Source organism: Pelodiscus sinensis, chromosome 8, assembly GCF_052426305.1.
Source record: "Pelodiscus sinensis isolate ZL-2025 chromosome 8, ASM5242630v1, whole genome shotgun sequence".
NCBI lineage: Eukaryota > Metazoa > Chordata > Testudines > Trionychidae > Pelodiscus > Pelodiscus sinensis.
Window position 1 is genome coordinate 37,433,092 of NC_143059.1, and position 22,040 is coordinate 37,455,131.

Genomic DNA, 22,040 nt, shown 5'->3' on the forward strand with positions numbered 1-22,040 from the left:
TGTCTTCAATTTTATATATAATTTAACAGCCATCCTCACAATTCAGGCTTGTGGATTCAAATGATTTTCTATATTTCAGAAAGTTACCTATTTTTGAAGTTGGAATTTATTATTCTGAATGTGTACATTTTTGTTGCAGTCTATCCAGGTATCTATTATAAAGCAACTGATAGTTCTTCAGCTGACAGATTTTATTTTGACTTGCTTCATACTTCTACAATGGATTACTTTAATATCTGTTAGAATATCTTCTTACTCTGTACTTAGTACTAAAGCTATTTTCATGCTTCCTTTCAGCACTCCAAGATTCACGTACATCTAAATCTTGCCAATTCTATCTGTATATCATCTCTAATGCGTTTCCTTTCCATCCACAAAGCTAAAACTCTTGTTCAGTTAAAGCTCTCAGCTCGCATCTTGATTCCTGCAATATCCTTGCCCCACACATGACCATTCAGAATTTTGCTGCAGAAATCATTTCATTAGCCCTGTAGAGTCCAACCAATTCTGAAGCAGTAGCCACTATTGTAGCTACTGCTATAGTGAACTAGCCACATTCCACCAGGCAAATAGACACATTGTTCAAACCAACTAGCCACACACAACCAGCCAACTAGCTACATGTGACTAGTGGCTAGCATGTTGGACACCACAGCTCTATTGCTGTGACTACGTCATCCTTTTTGTATCCTCTTCACTGTCTCCCCATTCTTTGTCATATTAAACTATTTATCTTCCCTTTTAGGGCTCTTTACTTATGATCTCTGCCCACTCAACCCATCATTTATCATTCAGCACTGAAAGGTCTAGTCACATCTACCAGCCCTCCTCCACAGCCCACTTGTAAAAATGTACACAGCTGAAAATGTGATATTTACCAATTTTCAAATCCTGTGGATGTAAAATTGATTAGGATGGTTCCATGAATTTGGTAGGGCCCTAATTACAATATTAAAGAATATTTGCATAAATTAGATGTGCTTAAGTCAAAGGCCTAAATTAATTAATTCTACAGTACTAAAGTGATTAGACAAAACAATCTCTGACCCATTAACAAGCACCTAAGAGTATTGTCTACACTGCAGTTAGCTACCCATGGGCTAACTGACTTGGGCTCAATAGGCTCAGGCTAAGGGGCTATTTAGCTGCATTTTAGACATTTGGGCTCCACAGCCTTCCCATCACAGGATCCTAGAGCCAAGGCCGCAGCCGAGCCTGAAGGCCTACATGGCAATTAAACAGCACACTACCCTGAGCCCTGTGAACCCAAGTCAGCTGCAAGGGACAGTCACAGGTTTTTAACTGTCCCATGCTTCCACTCATGGAAGTAAGGTTTTGTAAACATCCACAGAGCTTCCTCAGATCTCTCTTTACACCTCTTCTCTGCCAAAAATAAAAAACTGGCAAGTTAGGCTGCTGTGAGCTATGACCCTAGTGTTTCAGAGTGAGCATATTGTCTGACCATTTCTTTGTACTCCTCTGTTAGTCTGTCTATATTCATTTGTTATCTCTTATCGCATACTTAGATTAATAGCTCCTTGGGACAGGAACCATCTTTTGTTGTTGTTGTTCAGTATTTGTTCTGTTCCTGGCACAGTAGGGTCCTGGTTAATGGCAGGGCTCCTTAGACCCTCCCATAACAGATCGCTAATACATCTCGCTACAAGCAGCACCGCTCAAAACCAGCCCACACTCTAACATCCTTAGCATAGCATTTCTTAGCACTTAAGTTCCTCTTTTTGAAAACAAGTTCACAAAATAAAGACTAGCCACACTAGTGATAGTCACAGGGTTACTAAATCACATATAGTTCACAAAATCTGGTATTACTCCCCTCAGTATGACCCTCGGAAGTTTCCTGGAACTCCAACTAGCGCTAGGAACCCTCTTCCATTGACTCTAGTAATTTACAATATTATGGATTAGTTTTATTTTAAATAAACTAAGAGAGAACCACATAAAGCACCCAGAAGCAGGAAAGGCAAAATATAAATACTTTAAAAAATACAATGATGGGAAAAAAGTACTAAGCAGACATTAAACACAACAAACAAACATGAAAGATGTTAGTGAGGTTGGACACATGTCTAAGGGTGTGTCTAGACTACATCCTTCTTTCGACAGAGGGATGTAAATTAGACACTTTGAAATTGCAAATGAAGCCTTCATTTCCCACACTTCATTTGCATAATTGTGTCATGGTGCTCTTTCGAAAAAGTGCTATTTTGAAAGTGAAACCGCAGTCTAGATGTGCTTCTTTCGAAAACAGAAGCCTTTTTTGAAAAACCTCGGTTTACAGGATATTTCAAAAAAGGCTTCTATTTTCAAAAGACCCATGTCTAGACTGCAGTTTAATTTTAAAAATAGTGCTTTTTCGAAAGAGTGCCATGACGTGACTATGCAAATGAAGCATGGGAAATTCAAATCTTGGCTTCATTTGCAATTTCAAAATGTCTAATTTACATCCCTATGGTTGAAAGAGGAATGTAGTCTAGACACACCCCTAGAGGTGACAAATCTGCTTATGAAATCTTTTACTCTGACATTTTCTCTTCACTCTGTATAACAATCACAGGAAATGGTAGTTTCATACTATGTAACTAGATGTAGAAGTAGTTGTGTCTTAAACACCAGACTATATTTTATTATACTTGATCTGAAACAATGGTGTGTATCACTGTATATCATTATTCTTGTATTCCAGTAACACTTCCAAAGAAAAAAAAAAGCAACTGTTTTCTATACAAACTAGGGGCCCCAATAGTACACATACTTGGACTCTCGAGCACCTTAGAGTTAAAGGCCAGAAAGTACCACCACATGATCCAGTCTTACTATCTGCATATAACAAACTGCAAAACACCCAACCACCACCCAAACCAAATCCAACAAATATTAGACCAAATTATTACCTATTTAAGGGAACGAACTATTTTGTTCCACAGGTAGAGAACAGGAAGGACTGATACCCTGGACCCCTGTAATGCCTGGGAATTTATGTTAAGTAAAATATACTTATAGTTAAAGATGAAAAACCAAATGATCCATGCCCCACACTGCAGAGGAAAATACTCAGCCGAATTTCCCCAGATGAGTAAACTACCTAATGAAACCACGTAACGATAGTTCACAAGACAATGCGTTGTCAACAACTTTCAACGCCTGGAGAGATTAAAGACAAGCAAGTAAGGAGCACAAAGGCTAAAGTTATTAAATGTTTAGATTTCCCGCATATAAATATTTGCTTTTGTTCTCCCAGTCACTTCTTTTCTGTAAGAAGCCTCAGGCCAAATGAGAGATGTTAGCTGATAACTTCTGAAAACTAGGCTGATCATTCTAGTGTCTAAATGTGGACTTAAAAATTTTAAATTGAAACACTTGTGTTTGGAAAATCTTGGCCTTCAAATCTATTTCATGATACTATCTCATATGCAAATCAACTTTTACTAGCAGCAAGATGACTATTGTATTCTTTATTTAGAGCCATCCAAATACTCACCTAATTTCAACTAAAAATCCTTCAAGAGATAAAAGACTAACCAGTTAGGAAAAGCAAATTGCAAGTTCAGATTTTAGATGCGAATGTTCAACTTGTAGCTCACCTCTCTAGTCTAGTACCCTTGGGACCTGATTTGTGCCAAACCCGAGAATTTGCTGTCTAGCAACACTGCCAACACTCCCACTGCTTACTAGGTTCCTAGTAGACAGTTAGGGGTAAATTAGAAATAAGTAACAGCACAGAACACTGAGAGCCAGTACTGGAGGCTGTAAACAAACTTTATGGAGCTACAGGAAACTCGGCAACACCCATGATAAGTGGACATTTGGCCAACTAAAATCATGCCAGACCACACATGTTGCCAGACCAAACAGTGCCAAACTAGAGAGGTTCAACCTGTAGTATTTTCTGACAGACAAGTGGATCATTTGACTACTTACTATCTAGCATAATGGGATCCTGCTCCATAATCCCAGTAATATATTTTAAATTGGCATGACCATATATACAATAGATACAATAAAAAAAAAGTGAACACACACAAAACTGACAAATCAGATTTTAGAACAGAGTGGGGGTAAGGGGGGGGAGGTTAGTGTATATGAGATAATTATATTAGGGGTGATAATTAGGGAAGCTATCTTTGTAATGGGTAAGGTAGTTAGCATCTTTGTTAAGGCCCATTCGTAAAGTGTCAAATTTAAGTATGAATTACTGAGGAAGTGGGTCTGGCCCATGAAAGCTCATCACCTAATAAACCATCTTGTTAGTCTTTAAAGTGCTGCATAGTCCTGTCTCTTGTTTCAGCAAGACTAGACTAACACGGCTACATCTCTAGTAATATATTTTAGTGAGCCATATCCTGCAATCTCTTTAGTCTTTACTGTGGCAAAGCCAATCAATCAAAGTTTGATCAGAGTAAGGACTCTATAAGAACTGCAAGTTTGCTTTTGTGTACCTGAACCAATGAGAGGCTAAACATCCCTGAAGCTTTATTTGAACATAATAAAATGATTGCTACAGTATATTACAACTACTCTTTTCTTAAAATAAAAGATACTGTATTGATGTACTCTTTATTGAGCAGCACACTTGAAGCAAAAAAATGGAAAAGAAAAAGGTCATTTATGCTTACAGTATCATTCACCTTCCCAGATTAATCTCTCTCTTTCTCCCTCTTTCTAACAGAAAATATGAACCAAAGATTGTGTTACCTTTTATGTTCTTTAAACAATGTGATTAATTAGGACAGATTTCTTCCAAAGCAAGCAGCTTTAAAGAAACTCACTTTATATATAAAAAAGTTACAATGACAAAATAAAGCATTTCTATAGACTATTCAAATATTTTCAGACACACACACAGAGAAAGAACAGGTCATGGGAATAAAATCCTTTATTTTATATTCCTGTGTTTACCACAGACTGTATGAAGTAAACTGGTTCAAGCAGTTCAATTCAGGTACACACTAGTTTCAGATCTCCAAGATACACAAGCATTCTGAAAATATTCATAGCTTTTGTACTGCAGGCAAACTATTTACCTCTATTTGTAATTGACTGGAAAGCTCTTGTTGTTTATGACTAACCATGTTTTGCATTTCTAATTTACTGAGAAGTTGTAGAAATAACCAGTGTTCACTGATCATTAGCTTGGTCAACAACCTACAACACTTCAATGCAAGTGTCAGATACAGATAGTTTACCCATTCAATATAATCTTTAAGAATAATCCAAATAAGGTTTTCAGAAGACAAAAATGACAACGCCATCAGGGAAATGTCTTATTTTTCATTTCACAAATTACCATAGTTTATACACATATACTGATATTTGTGGCATGGCATCATTGTACAGGTGGATCAGTGACTTGGAAAGATAAAATGAGATAAGCTGCACTTGTTTTATCAACAGTCATTCAATTTTATTAGCCACACACTCTAAGTACCACTTCATTGGAATGACCTTTCCTCTTGTACTTGCCAACTACTTCTAAATCCTGCAGTTACAAAGGCCAGAAGTAGTGAATATGATAATTAATGGGCTGCTGAGAAGAGATTTTCTGAGGCTTTAGGGGTCCTATTTCCTAAATCTGCTTATAGGGACTCAATCCTGTCACTAATTGGATATCCATTACTGTACATTTCTATTCCAAATATTTACATTTGCAAGTTATATCTTAATATTCTCCCTAATAGTCTCAAGATGCAGCTATGTAACTTTAGAAATCTTTTCAAATTCTACAAGGAGAGGAAAAACTCACTTATGACTTCTATAATCAATACACATTATAGCAACTCTGAACATCATTTTATTAATCCCATTACTCTGAGGAATATTTTCCAAACAAAAACATTTAATTTTCAATATAGAAATATCTTAACTCAACCCTTCTCCTCTCACTCTGACAATCAGATTAAGTTTGGCTTTTTTAGTAAATTCTTTGTCCTACCCTTCAGAACCTACTGGGACCGTATTTCCTTAATCATATGTTTATTCTCTTTTTATATAACTGTAGGCATTACTGTTTGCTAGAAATTCAGCTGCATCTCATACTGAACTATCGCTTCCTGATTATTTTTTTTCTCAGCTCAAGAGTGGAGGATTTTATTTTCTTTCCTAAGAATAAAACTTTATTGTTGAGGGTTAAATCTACATCTTTTTTTATAAACTCTTTACTGAATTACTCATTCAGATCCTGCTTTAGCCATCATGCCAGAACACATAGGTCCTAATAAATTTGTAGCCTTATATTAAAATAGTCTTTAATTTCTTTTCTTTACTCAGCATAGCATCTTTTTAATTAGCATAATCTGGCAATAATATACCTACTGGATTGCCAACAGTAGCTAAGGAAAATAGGAAACCTCAAGTGAAACAGTTCACTATGTGGAGTGTAGGGAAAGATCTTTTGTATATGCATTCCAAGAGCGAGGTCTCACTAATAAGGCATGTTTTCTATCACACCCTTTTATCATTGCATCTTTCACGAGTCTCAATTTTCTTAACCGCACCTCCCCTCCCTTCCCCCTTTGCTTCCTCCACCCATACTTGATTTTGTGTGCTAAATACAGTTATCAGCATCAGTCCAAAAAGAGATCACTTTTTTATTTTTCTGGTATGTTTTTATTAGTAAAATTGGTATGTCTGATCACTGACCCTTAATCCCCATTAACAACTCTGATTTTGTTACTGTTCATGATACATTTTTCCTTTTCAGCATTAGGAGCCTTTTATCTCATATACTTGACTACCTTCCTCCTACTACTGGCTCTGCTTTTCTTGCCTAAATACTTTTTCATGCTTTTAGGCGAAGGATTTTAATAGAGCCTGATGGAACTGGGCTTTACATCTGCCCTCTTAAAGCCACTTTTCTCTGCATCCACACTTAGGTGAAGTTGCTTTCCCCAAAATGGGCTCTTGCTTACTACTGATAGGAGTACCTAAATTAAGTTTTACCTTTTAGAAATTCTTTGCCTATCTTCATGTAACCCCCAAGGAGATTACTTGGATTCCCGGGGCCTTGTCTGCTGGCAGCTCAGGGAGAGGCACTCTGAGTTTGCCTTGGCTCCCCCTCCCTACCAGGGCCAGAGTCGACCTGGCAACCCATAGGGAGTGAGATGTCCCTCCCAGGGGGAAGGAGAGACCATTGTTGAGGGGAGTCTGGAGCCAGCAGGGCAAGGGGAGGCTGGCTGTGTGGGAGCTAGTAAGCCCCAAGCCTGCATGCAGGGTTCCCCCTGAGAACTAGCCTCTAGGGACCTGAAGGCAGGATCCCTCAGCTGGGTTTTGTCTCCACTGTTAATTCCCAGTTTGTGGAGTTTGCTGGGAGGCTTCCCCAGCCAAGCTGAGTTGGCTCTCCAGCTCCCTGGGTGAGACGAGTCACCGCATGGTCAGCTCGGCTCTATCTGCGAGTGCAGGGCTGCTGCCTGCTGTGTGGGTCTGAATGTTGGGCTAGGAGGTTATAGTTTGAATTTTGGTGCATTTGTGTGGCCTGAACCTTGAGCCCTGCACCCCTTCGCGGTGAGGGGAAATTCTGGGACCGAAGCAGCCTGATTCCTGCCTGAAGAAGATCCCTGCGAGAAGAGAGCAGCCCCTTTGCAGGGACTGAGTCATCTCTCAACCTGAGGCTCATTCATGGAGTGTGCGAGTGCACCAATTTTTAGTTAGTAAGTGTAGCCAGACACAAACCCCATCTTGTCCCGTCCCGTCCTCCCCTCCCCCAGAGAGCAAGAGAAAGGCAGTCAGCCTTTGATGCCCTGGGAACGCAGGTGTGCTGCCTGTCCCTGACTCTACCATAAACAGAAACCAGACAGTAAATGGGCTAGCTGATGACCCGGGGCCTCCCGTCGCCCTGATGGCTAGTACCAGTAATTGACACGCCTGCACTGTTCCAGGAGAGGAATCTTCGCCCATCACATACCAGAGGTGCCCATTGTCTGCATTTTCCCAGGTGTAAATTATGCTTTGCACCCTTCGTGGGAAACTTGGTGTTCAAAGCCTTTTTTCCTAATTGGCCACTTGAAACCAGGAAGAAGCCTACATGACCCAAGGGGTATAAAGAGGGGTTTAGTAGCCCACCCCCTTTGAGCTCCAAACACCTACACCTGCTGGCAGGTATTGATTGTCTCCCGAGGTCTGTGGGATGCCCAACCTCGCCCTACTTCTTCCCGAGGGATTGAGAGAAAGACGCTGGCCACGCCAAGTCTGGAACGCAGGGGTGAGAATATATACCTGCTATGTGTCTATTTTGCATGCATTTAATAAGAGCTCAGAGAACCAAAAAGGTTTCATGGTACCTGTAAGTGACTTCTTAGTGTAATTTCTGTCCTGTCCTTTGTAGTGTCTGTGTTATCTGTAACACAGTAGTAGCATTTAACAACTAAGTTTACCCTGTAACAATAAAATAGTAACTGTTTAAGCTTTAACCTGACTCCTTCAGTTGCTGTAACAGAACCAAGCACAATTTAAAAGAACTTCAGCCGGTCATAAGGGACTCACTGCCCTGACCGTCGGCTGACAGTAAGTCAGGGAATTTGTTTGGGGATTTTATTACCTAAAGCATATGAAACCTGTGGAGGGATTTACTGCCTTCTCCCATGTGTGAGTCCTTTGGGCTCTACTGGACCTAGTCAGCTCCACTGCTAAACCACTGCAGAGAAGTATTTTGTGGTCAACAGTCATCAAGGGCCCCAACAAAGTATGCGTACCAACGGGACACTGATCTTACAGTTGCTGGGCACCGGTGACCCTAAAAATAGTGTTTTACCCTGTTCTGTTATATTTGTCTCCTGTTTAATATAGTTGTGTTTATTATAGTGTATATGTTTGTGCTATTTTCTGGGAGTCTCCAACTATCTGGCAAATACGTGGGGATTTCCCTGGGCTAGAATTTTCCTCCCAAGCTGCCCTGGTGATCCTGCCAGGAAGGAGTGAGGGGGGTGGAGGCAGCGCCAAATAAATCCATCAGAAAAAATAAAACTGAGTGGGTGGTGGGATCCAGAAGAACCCAGACCTATCCATCCAAACCTGTAAGGAGATTGGCTTTAAAGAAGGTAACCAGGTGGAGAGGGGGAACTACATTCAGAAAAAGTGGTTTATTTGTCCTCCACTGCAAATTCAATTTCTGCTGCTTGCTATAACAGGCAAACAAAAAGATGCATAATAATGGCCCAAAAACCTCGCATACAAATGCCAGCTATTCCTTCATGCAGGGAGCTGTCAATGTGAAAACATTACAATAAACCCTTTCAGAGTCTTGGAGCATGTCAAGTGGATGAATGATACAACTGAAACTTCAGGATTTTGGATTCCTCCCTTTTCTAACCCACACAAGACACAATAGCAAGCCCATTTTCTTTTGGCAGCAATGAAGTATAAAATACTAGATCATACCAAAACTAAAAAAAGTAGAACCAGCTGAACTCAAAAATAGTAACAGCACACTCTTGCTTCCTGGATTTGAAATGGAAATCAAGTTTATTATAATTATGGATAAGCCAGTTTATTCAGAAATGGCACAAACACCATTAGTACCAAAGTGTTTCTTTATATAACATATTGTCATTGGCATTTTGTTAAAGGTAATTTTAGAGCTCATAAATAATGTTAAATTGAAAGGATCTGAAATGAAATAGACACTCTGGTTCTTGCATCCAGAACAGCATACATAACAAACAGTGTAAGCTTCCCCGTCAGTACCCATGCATTACATCCAACCGTGACCCAGAGAAATGAGGGTCAGTTTCCATAACCAGTCAATTCTCAATTCCTTCACGCAGGTCAGCCATTTAATGCCAAATGTGCTATTAAGTTTGTATAACATGGACATCATCCCACTAGTAAATTGATGAGCCACATACACCCAATGTTTCAAACAATGTTAAATGAAAAAATGAAGACTCAAAAAAAAGGCACTATGATGGATAGGAGGAGTGCTGGCCAGCATTCGGTGACTAAAGGGTTAAACTTAAGTAGCTAAGGGGTGTTGGCAGGAAGCCAGGAAAGCCAATGGGAAACAGTTGAAATTTAAATTGAATAGATATACCTGTCTGCTGCTACTTTGTGTGAGTTTTAAGCTAGGAGCTGGGGGAAACAAGATTAAATTAAACCAAGTGAAATAACCAAGCTTACAAGAAATTCTGGGTATAGAAATAGATTGGACCTTGAAGTGTATCATGAGTAAATAGGAAAAAATATATATTTAGTCGCAATTAGGTTATTTTGTTTTGTTGATTGGCTAAACTTCTCTGTGCTAAGTCCATGTGCTCCCTCCTCCCCCATTCACTGTATCTAAGGGTATTTCTATACTAGCCCCCTAGTTCAATCTAGGGAGGCTAACAAGGGCGACCGAAATTGCAAATGAAGTGCAGGATTTAAATATCCCACGCTTCATTAGCATGTTCCCGGCCGGTCGCCATTTTAGAAATTGACTAGCCCAAAGTAACCGCCCGCGTCTACACATGGCAGCAAAACAGGATTCCGAATTAAAGCCCTAACTTGAATTAGCTGTTATTTCTCCTGCAATGAAGTTTACCAACTAATTCGATTTAGGGCTTTAATTCGGAAACCCGTTTCACTGCCGCATGTAGACGCAGGCAGTAACTTTGGGCTAGTCAATTTCTAAAATGGCAACCGGACGGGAACATGCTAATGAAGCACGGGATACTTAAATCCCGTGCTTCATTTGCAATTTCGGTCGCCCTCATTAGCCTCCCTAGATGGAACTAGGAGGCTAGTGTAGACATACCCTAAGTTGCATCCAGAGATAAGAGCTTTCTCTGTTTTTTTTTTCCTCAGTTGCTTTGTAATACCTAGCAACTAAGTATGCTTTATTTAGTATATCTTTTGGTTTTGTTATAAAAATCACCTTTTTAAGGTAATGATTTGATTCTTGTGTCCTGGAAAGTAGCAAGAGGTCAGTGTATGTGTGCTTAAGACTAACAGGTCAGCTATCAGACTGCAGTTGGTTTTCCTGTTTTTCTCAAGCTCTCTTGTGGTAAAAGAGCTGGGGGTGGGGGGTACTCCTTTGGAAGAAGTTCAAGTGCTTCTTCCTGGGTTTCAGAAGAAGGGTTTTGTTTTTACACTTGATGGTGGCAGCTATCTCCCAAGAGCAAGAACTCTGTTACGTTAGGGCATGTGTTCTCTCTCTTCTCCCCCACTCACTCATGTCAAGGCTGTTACCAATTCTGGCACTCTGACTGCAGAGGGTGGGGACTGCCCAGGAAACTGAGAGACCCCGGGCGTGGCTGCCTGGTGGTGCTGGGAGCCGCAGTAGGGATGGTTGGTTGGGAAGAGGGCTGTGGCAGTGGCGGCAGCTGACCAGCAGGTCCCGAAGCCCAAGGATGCAGCTATCAGGAGAATCCTGGAGCCCCAGTGCACAGCTGACCAGTGGGGCTGGGAGCCACAGCAGCAGTGGCTGCTTGGGGGGGAGAAAACAGAGCAAGCAGGAGACAGGGAGACAGGAAGCCGGGCCGGAGTGGCCAGTGGCAGGGGAGCCAGAAATGACCTCCTTTGGTCCAGCAAAATCCCTCATCTGGGACTGTTCAGGTCCCGAAGGTGCTGGACCAGGGAGGTCCAACCTGTATTCTTTATTGCTAAAATAGTTGGCATTGTTTCCAGAGAGACGTGGGTGAAATATTATCTTTCATTGTACCAACTTCTTTATTGTTCATGAGCGAGAGAAGCTTTTGAGCTTACACAGAACTGATATGAAGAAAATTGCTGTATAAACTCAAAAGTTTGTCTCTCTCAGCAACAGAGGTTGATCCAATAATAGGTATTATGCTTATTCTACCATCTTAGGAAAATTGTGCAAAATTAAATGCAAAATGCAGAGTTCTCCCAGGACTCAAATTCTTTAAAAAAGGGGTGGGGGGAAGGCAAGGACAGCTTTCGTTGTGGCAATTACATCCAATTTCTCTGTTGAACAAAGATTATAAAATTCTGACATTTCTCATTTCACACTTAAAACAACATTGCTCTAGCAGTAATTCATGCAGACTAGGAGGGTTTTCTCTGCAGCATAGTCGGGTTAGCCAATATTGGGAAGATGCTCCACTTAATTTATGAAGCTCAAACAACTGGGGATCCATCTGCTATCCTCAAGATAGATGCCAAAAGGGATCTTTGGGCAAATGGAAGGACCATACTTCTAGCAATCCTAAGAAAATTAGGATTTGGACCTAATATTTTTCCTTGATTGATATTTGCAAATCATCCTGTGCCTCTATTCTGAAAAATGCTGTTATCACTTCCTCTTTTCAGTTACATAAAGGAATGTAAGGGGAGGGGCATTGCCTCTACTATTTAATACAGCCATGGAACCATTAGCTGCATAAATCAGATAGAAAGAATTATCACTGCTCTGAAAGAATTATTGTGATAAACATTAGAAGATAGTCTATAGACAAAGGATCGTCTTCACTCTCAAAAATCCTCTCTCCAATTCCAGCACTATCAACTGCTATTTTGATAAAGCAGAAGGGGCATCAGGATATGCTCTGATTTATCCAAAATAGTATCTGCAAACATACCAATATGTTAAGGAATTACTTATTTAAATTTCAGGAGTATTTATCTATGAATATTTCATACTGTGATATCCTAAAATAATCAAGGAGCTGATGGAGCTATCTGAGCCTCTAGCTATCATCTTTGGAAAATCATGGGAGACAGGAGAGATTCCAGAAGACTGGAAAAGGGCAAATATAGTGCCCATTTATAAAAAGGGAAATAAGAACAACCCAGGAAACTACAGACCAGTTAGCTTAACCTCTGCGCCAGGGAAGATAATGGAGCAAGTAATTAAGGAAATCATCTGTAAACATTTGGAAGGAGGCAAGATGATAGGGAACAGCCAGCATGGATTTGTAAAGAATAAATCATGTCAAACTAATCTGATAGCTTTCTTTGATAGGATAATGAGTCTTGTGGGTAAGGGAGAAGAGGTGGATGTGGTATACCCAGACTTTAGTGAGGCATTTGATACGGTCTCGCATGATATTCTTATCAATTAACTGGGCAAACACAACTTAGATGGGGCTACTATAAGGTGGGTGCATAACTGGCTGGATAATGGTACTCAGAGCATAGTTATTAATGGTTCACAATCCTAATGAAAAGGCATAACAAGTGGGGTTCCGCAGGGGTCTGTTTTGGGACCAGCTCTGTTCAATATCTTCATCAACGATTTAGATATTGGCATAGAAAATACATTTATTAAGTTTGCAGATGATACCGAGCTGGGAGGGGTTGCGACTGCCTTGGAGGATAGGGTCATAATTCAAAATGATCTGGACAAATTGGAGCAATGGTCTGAGGTGAACAAGATGAAGTTTAATAAAGACAAATGTAAAGTGCTCCACTTAGGAAGTATTCTATGATTAAATACATATTCCTGTTCTCTTTTCTCTGTGACTGTATTTGAATGTCTGCATGGATATGTTAACTCCTGAACAATAAAGTTAAAAAATGTTAACACAGTAGGCTGTTGCCTACAGCTTTAGTTCCTTCAGAAGCATTTTTGCAGTGTCATTTTCTTCATCCTTTTTCCTAAGGTTTTTACTGTCATGTGCAGGTTTTCATTGGCTTTAATTCTGACTGACAATTGAACCATGCGTTGTGGTTTAATGTACTTGCTAAAGACAACTGGCTCTCTTGTCTGAACAGCCACATTCACTATTACAACAGCTGTCGTGCAGTTTTCTTTCACTTGCCACTTTAACAGTCTTCTGTTTGGAACACATCTAGGACCAGCAACAAAGTTCGTCTGGAGTGTTGTGGGCAGATTGTTTGTTTTAAACTTATATGTCTCAGTACAATAGTTGCCACCTGCTTAAAAGCTCAGAAAAGTCAGCTATTAAAATATACTTTAAGATATATTACCACTTTATTTATGGCATGCAATTTCTTCACTTCTGGACTGAGCAAAGTGAAGAGAACATAGCAAAATTCAATACATTATGGGGAATATCATTCCTACAGTACAAATTAACACTATTCAACATATTTACTGTAGCTACTGTACTAAAATTCATGGGAGAAAAAAGATTCTGATCATTAAGACATAGCAAGACAAACACAACAAAAATGAGAAATAGGATAATTACAGCAATTCATCGAAGGAATTTTTGCCTTGCATGTTCTTTTAAAATGTATTCTTCCACTAGCTAATTCGAGGTCTTCATACTACTCAATTCTAACACACAGCATAACCCAATTTTACCAAACTCAAATTGCTCTAAAATACAACCTCAGAGTTCACACAAACTCAAATTCAGCTCCTCTAATATTTAGAAACTATAGAAGACAATTTCCTAAGCAATTTCTCTCCTCTTCTTTTGCAGTCTTGCTCTGAATGCTCTGCAGAGATACTGATAACAGAACCCCTAATTTTACCAAGTATGTTCAATTCCTTTGGAAATACAGAAGGTCAAGATTTCCACTATATAACTATTCTTATGTAGGCACACAGACACACAAATACAAAACAGAGAAAATAATTTTTACTTTTCTTTAAGACAAAACACAAAAAGTTAAGATTTCACCTCTTTCCTTCACTTTTCAGAAATAAACTATCTTAGTGTTTGTTTATGAGCAATGGGTCACATACAACCGGTAGGGTTGTCAAATGGTTTCAGAAAAAATACTGAGAAAAAGAAAGACCCAGAGAGTTAAGCAAAAAAAAAAAAAAAAAAAATTACACACAAACAAAAAAACACAGTGTGGCTCCTTTAAAAAATGTGTGGTGAGGCTCTTTGGCCCTAACATACTGCAGGAGGCCACCTGCCATCTTGCCTTCCTGCGTGAGGCTGGATAGCTCCCCTGTGGAACCCAGTAAGTACTAGGATTGCCAGGCTGCCTCCATATTGAGCTGAACAGCCTGGGATTTTTGCTTCCTAGCCAGGAAAAAGAAATCAGAAAGTACCGGACACTTTAGGTGTCCTGTATTCTGAATTTTTTACCCGACAGGAGGCAAAAATACCGAACTGTCCAGTTCAATACTGGATACCTAACAACTGGAACTGAGGCTCGAACTGCACTATTCAAATAGTTTTTCCATTTGGCTATATGCTACAATTTATCATGAAAACACCACAATCCTGTAGAACTAAAATACAAGAAAACTTAAATATGACAAAAAATTATCATTGCCTTTTGTTGGCAATAGACTTTCCCTTTTCCCGGATCAATATAAAGGAACCTTTTAATCAACTTCCATTGTCACAAGTAGCCTACTGTTTTTGTTTAACCATGTAGAACTTCTGCTGTAAACACAAGAACACTGAGCTCACATTAGCATTCCAGACAGTCTGTAAATAAAAATCAAGGAGAAGGTAATTCTATTCCATTACGTTGATTAAAAGCTAGTTCTGAGCATAAAGAAAAACAAAGATAATTATCTACTTTCTGTACAACTGTAAAAAGGATATAGATCTTGTCACAAAGGAATGCTTTAACTTTTTCTAATATATTAATGTATGTATGTATGTTTGTTGTATATCTGACTTATAAAAGCTGTTACCAGCTAAGGTTGCTAAGCACAAATATCACACAGTTATGACTCCCAACATCCAGAAAACCAATGGTATGCCATAAAATTACATAATTACCCTCACATGTAAACAGGTCAAACCACTCAAACACAATGTCCATAACTAAAGTAAATGAAAAATAATCAACCACAGAAACCAAGAAGAGTCAATACTGTGCATTGTTTTACACCTAAGCCTTAAGAGGCAGGCAATAAAGCCTGCAGAGACTTCTTTCTAAACATGCAGAAACAGAGGAGAAAGCATTTCATATACTTTTCCAAAATGTATTCTCTTTTTGTCATTTCATTCAGAATTTTGTTGCAGGGCAGGTTCCTGTTTGGTGTCATTACATCTGAATTTGGACTACTGTATATATAATATTTAAAAAGGGAAGTGACTGACAAAAGAAGGCCAGAAGAATTTGGCATTAATCTGTGTCCAAAAGCTTTCACAATGTGCAGCTCATTAGACTTATAAATTTATAAGCTTTTAGGTCAACCACATGCTAACACTTCAGTTAATTAATGTAGTATATTTATAACTTCACTTTTAAAAGAGATTTTAGGCACAGGATGGAAAAATATAATTATTAAAAATAGCAGTTTCTATTTGTAACCACAGTAAAACAACAGCCTTCTGCAGAGAGATTTTAGCAAGCTATATATATTTCTAAATATAAGCTGTTCTGTAACTATGTACATAAATTCATAGACTGGAAACAGCTAATGGAACAAAAGCCATATATTAAGTTCTCAGGAATATCAGGAACTTCATTTAAGTATCTCTCATGCTGACTCCCATATTCACTAAACATCACTAATACAGGCAGTCCCCGGGTTACGTGGATCCTACTTACGTCGGATCCCTACTTAAGAACAGGGTGAGGGAGCCCCGAACTAGCTGCACCCCCCCCCAGCAGACCGCCGAGACGCGACATGGTGGTTCTGCCGCCCGCGTCCTCCGCAGCGAGAAAAGCTGCTCCGCGTCTCCCTGGTCTGCTGGGGGGGCGCCCCCAGCAGACCAGGGAGACACGGAGCAAAGCCGCAGAGGACGCGAGCGGCGGGACCGCGGCGCATCTGGGCGGTCCCGCCACCCGCGTCCTCCGCGGCGAGAAAAGCCGTTCCGCGTCTCCCTGGTCTGCTGAGGGGGGCGCAGCTAGTGCGCCCTCTCCCCCCCCCCCCCCAGCAGACCAGGCTTTTCTCGCCGCTGGTCAGTTTCAGCAGCAGCTGAATCAGGACACCTGGGGTAGAGCAGCTGGGGGGCTGCTGGGTTGGTCCCAGAGCGCCGAGGTGCAGCGCTGCGGGGACCTACCCGGCAGCGCCCCAGCTGCTCTGTCCCAGGCATCCAGATTCAGCCGCTGTTGAAACTGATCAGCGACTGATTCCAGGAAGCCCGGGGCAGAGCAGCTCTGCCTCGGGCTTCCTGTAATCAGCCGCTGGTCAGTTTCAGCAGCAGCTGAATCGGGGACACCTGGGGTACAATATGTACCAGTTCTGACTTACATACAAATTCAACTTAAGAACAAACCTACAGTCCCTATCTTGTATGTAACCTGGGGACTGCCTGTATAAACAACCAACATGATTACATGATCTCTTTAATAATACACTGAAATTTTAATTGAACATCTGCATGAAGTAATTTTCTTGCAACATTTGACTATGCATAACACCTTATCATGTGCTTTCCATGAGACCAAAAGTCTGACTTCAGAACCATTAATGAACTCAATTTCGCAACAATCCTGAAAGGCTATATCTACACAGCAGCATTAGTTATTCTGAAATAACATAGTCTCCCTTCACGCATCAAGCAGTTATGTCAAGTCGGAGGACTTTTCACTTTTGACTCCTGTAACTCTCATTTTATGAGCAGTAAGGGAAGTCAAAAGAAAAGTGTTCTTTCTTCAACTTCCTCCTGTGTAGACAGCACAAAAAGCTGAATTAAGCTATTTCGATTTAAGCTACACAATTGATACAGCTCAAGTTGCATAGCTTATTTCAGCGTTTGCCCTGTTGTGTAGACGTGCCCTAAGGTAGTTGATATTGTTCCCATTCGACCCATCAGGTACAGAGAAATAGGGCTCAATCCTAGGAATAACCCAACTGTAATAAATAGGATTACTCACATAAGCAGGGGCCATATGACTGGATCCAAAATGACGGACTGATTTCTGCTATACAGCTTGTATAAGCAAGTCAGATGTGAGATCCTGGTCCCTAACCCCCCAATAGGATTTTATAATTGACTTCATTGGTGACAGAATTTCATTTCCAATCTCCTGCTATTGAATTTTGACCTCAGTCATAAGATCATCTTCTTAAAATGGTCATTTTATTTCAACTAAATGATAAAATATTCTCAAAGGTAAAGCTTACAATTCTAATACACCAACCCAACGTTTAAGACATTAAGTCCGTGTCTAGACTACATCCCTCTTTAGACAGAGAGATGTAAATTAGACACTTTGAAATTGAAAATGAAAGGGGGATTTAAATATCCTGTGCTTCATTTGCATAATCACGTCATGGCACTCTTTCAAAAAAGCACCATTTCAAAAATAAAACCGCGGTCTAGACGCAGTCTTTCAAAAATGGCAGGCTTTTTCGAAAGATCCTGTACTCCTCAAAATCTTTCGAAAAAGCCTGCTGTTTTCGAAAGAACTGCGTCTAGACCCGTGGTCCCCAACACAGTGCCCGCGGGCGCCATGGCGCCCGTGGGGGCATTTGTCTGCGCCCGCCAAGTGCTCAGGGCTGGCCTGGCCCCGGGCACGTGGCGCATGCACGGTGCCGGAGCCGGCCCCGGGCGCATGGCGCACGGTGAGCGTCAGCCCCGGGGGCGCCACGGATTCACTCTCCTAATTCTAATACGTAAAGTCTGACACTTAAAGGCATTCCATGTACAAAAACACGCACCTTTGCTTTCCATATAGCCTATACTAGCACAAACATCTCAAAAGTTTTTATTACATAAATTAGCATATGTAATCACTGTGACAGAAGATCTGACCAAGTTTTTCAGAACATATGGGAAGTGGAATCTTGATCTACTTCTCTGTTTTGATTAGTTATTGCAATAAAACAAGTCTTTCTAAGAAATCCCAAATTTTAGATACCATCCAACAGTTCTCATCACAACTGTAAATTCCATTATCATAAAGACTGGAAACCACACACATGTACACCTGCACATTTTTGTAATGCCTTTTCTAACCAAGCAACTTGTTTAATGCAAATGCCAACCATGTTGGCTCCACATGCTATATGCATTCTTCAATGTGATAGGTGATATAAGGTCTCCTGGATCTGTGGGAAGAAAAGGATGTGCATAGATAGCTAGGGACCATCAGTGGAAATGTGGCTAATTGAATAATTGCATCGACTATTCAATTAGTCAATAAGGGCGCCTCCACCTTTAAGTGTAGCAACAGCCCCAGGGTCCCCCTGCTGGCTCTGTGCTCCCCACAGCATTTCAAAGAGGCAGTGTCACATGGAACCCGGGGTCAGCTGGGGACTCTGAGCTGGCCCCAGGCTCCATGCAGCACTGCCACTTTGAAGCACCTCCTCCTTCTCCCCTTTCTTGCTGACTCTTTCTGATAGAGACAGCAAGAGGGTGGGGGAAGTGCCTAGTCAACTATGTGCCAGCTATCCGATAAGTTCTTGCTTACTGGATAGTCGACTAGTCGTTCACATTCCTGCCTGTCTTCCTTCTGCACTGTTCTTCAATTCTCGTGTTTGAGCAAAATTGTGATAAAAAAATAAATAGCTGAAATAGGCAGATCTTCCTTTTACAATTTCACCTTTAAAGTAGTACTGAGTGTCAGTGAATGCAACTAGTAATATTAAATGAGCAGTAAGGTAATAATTTTTAAACAACTGCACTGACTTACTTTGTTTACGAGAATCCATCCTCAACATACAGAAATCTGAAAACTATCCACCTTCAAGAAGATTATCATTTTCTATAGTTTCAGAGTTATCTGCCAATGATAGTGTTTCAGTCACATCATGTATGTCACCAGTCACAAGTATATTACCTGTAGCAAACAGAATTTTTTTTTCCATCATCCAGAAACAACCATAAATTAGTTTGTGATAAGAAGCAGCAGATTACAAAAAGAAGTAACTGATGAAAATTGTTTTTGCAACAAACTCTCCTTTCCAGATGACTGAGAACCCACACTTCATTAATATGGTTCAGTCATTAAGACCAGGATACAGTCCACCCAATAGAGCAGATGTCACAGGCAAATTGTTGGATGGATAAAAGTTTATAAAAGAGAAATTGAGCAGTGTGCCCTAGAGGGTAAAATTGTTAGCCTGAGTCTTAAAGGGTTGAGCAATGTCTACAATGATCCTGTTTTATGTGCTTGTGTGACAACATAAGGGAATGTTTTCCTTACAGAAACAATTGATACACCAGGAAATGCACACACAGCAGAATACTTACAAATACTAGCAGTAAAAACTATAAAAAAGTGGGGAAAAAATCAAATGTCTTATATACAGCTTGGTCACAGACAATGGTGCAAATGTATGCAAGATGAGAAGAAATTCAGAAGAGAGTCGCAAGCTAACAACATAAGCTTGCAAGTGCTTATTTGAAGCACCTCCTGGCCAAAGACTTCCTTATTCCAGAAATAAAGGCTAATGTTGAAACTGGAAAATACTTTCTTAAGAACCACTTTGCACCAGCTCCTCAGAAAAAAAAAAAACAGGAAGAACCAAGCTATCTGTCCCACAAGCTGTGCAATGAAACTCCATAGTGGACTATTTAAAGCACTGTATCAAGAACTGGCCCAATCTGATGACGGTTTGTGAACAAAATCGTGAAAAAAAATAGATGGCAGTCACAGCCAAAGTTCTCAACGTTGAGCTGAAGAGAAATGTTAAACACATGCTGAGTACCCTGAAGCCTATTTCTGTAACCTTGAATGAAATGCAAGGAGATAGCTGTTTTATTGTTGACACTATTGAGATCAAGAAGGAACTGAGTGAGAGCTTAAAAAGAGAAATATGCAATGATAAAGTTAAATTACAAGCATTAAAAAATGAATGGGACAAGCACTATTTCCAGCTCATTTGCTTACAAATGCTCTCATACTCAGTACCAGGGTCAACCCTTAACTGCTGAAAAAGAGGAGTAGGCTATGACATGGGCATCCAGCAATCATCCCTCCATAATGCCAACTATAATAAATTTAGAAGCTAAGGCTGAATCATTCAAGAAATACATTTTTGCTGATGATAATTTAAAGAAAGTCACACCAGTGAATGAGTAGAAATTACTTAAGCATTTAGATTCAGAGACTGTTGAAGTGATAATCTCACTTTTAACAGCAGTCACTTCTTCTGCTGATGTAGAAAGAATATCTTCTTCCTTCAAACTAATTTATTCCAAATTGAGAAACCATTTGGGACCTGAAAAAACAGAAAAGCTTGTTTTTCTTTCCCAGATTATGAACAGGAAAATGAAGATGAAGGCAACTGAGTCAGCTGCAGAAGCCAATATTTTAAGTTTCTCGTGTTGACCTGGCTGACACAGTCGATTTAATAATTTTTTAATAATTTTTTAGATATTTCATTTAAACTATTGTAATTAAAAACAATTTTTACAAAAATAAACCAGATTTACATACCTGAATTTTTATATTCAAAAATTTATATGCTTGTTTTCTTACAATATTATATGATTTGTTGTTGAAGAAAAAAATCCAGAATATATAATGTTGTTGTTTTAGTTAAATAAAACAATGTCAATGTCTGTGAGATGATGTTCTCCTCCTAATATATCATGGCAAGAAAATCCTCTGCATACTAATGATTAACCTGTTGAATTGGAGATAGTTCACCTTCCAATTACTTCATAAATATCTGCTTCAATTATCGCTGGTAAATGAAATAACCAAACAACCATTCATTTCCTGATATAGCTGTAAAACTAATCTGAAAAGTTTTCAAAATAAATCACTGTTGAACAATGTATAGTATACAACTTCTTAAAAATGAAACTTACATCTATCTCTGAGTTGTGAAGGTTATAACAACCAACAAAAGTGCACTTTTATGTAGAAAACCATGATTAAGTCAAGTCTTCCTGACTAGTGATTTAAATCATGATTTAAATTAGGGATGCCAAACATTGGTTAATTGAATAGTTGATTAACCTCATGAATTCTTATCATCAGGGCTTGACAAGCGGCAGCGAGCCCCGCTCACCATACGCACGGTTTGGCGCACTGCACATGCGCTGATCGCATTGCGGCACCATGCCGGCTTAAAATCTACTGGCCCCGAGAGAGTAGATTGACTAATTTGTCGAGCCCTGCTTATCAGTTACTCCACTATTCTTTAGTCCCTGGAGGTGGGGCCAGCAGTCAGTGCGCTCTGGCCCCACTCCCAAGGAGCCGCCTGCCACTCTGCACTGCTACCTCTGTATCAGAGGCAACAGCATGAGGTGCCAGGCAAGAGCTGTTCTGTAAGGGGAGCAAGTCTAAAAACCAGCTCCCCT

General features: G+C 40.0%; 1 protein-coding gene across 12 annotated transcripts in view; it reads right to left on the reverse strand.

Moving 5' to 3' along the window:
• SGMS1 (sphingomyelin synthase 1) overlaps positions 1-22,040 on the reverse strand; it is a 211,785-nt gene that overhangs the window by 113,939 nt on the left and 75,806 nt on the right. For 3 of the 12 annotated variants that reach the window (XM_075935074.2, XM_089780153.1, XM_075935070.2), the window contains exon 3: positions 20,861-20,950. The exons of the other annotated variants lie outside the window; for them this stretch is intronic. The gene's annotated coding sequence lies outside the window, so the exon portion shown is untranslated. The remainder of the gene's footprint in view (positions 1-20,860; positions 20,951-22,040) is intronic. 12 annotated transcript variants of the gene reach the window in all.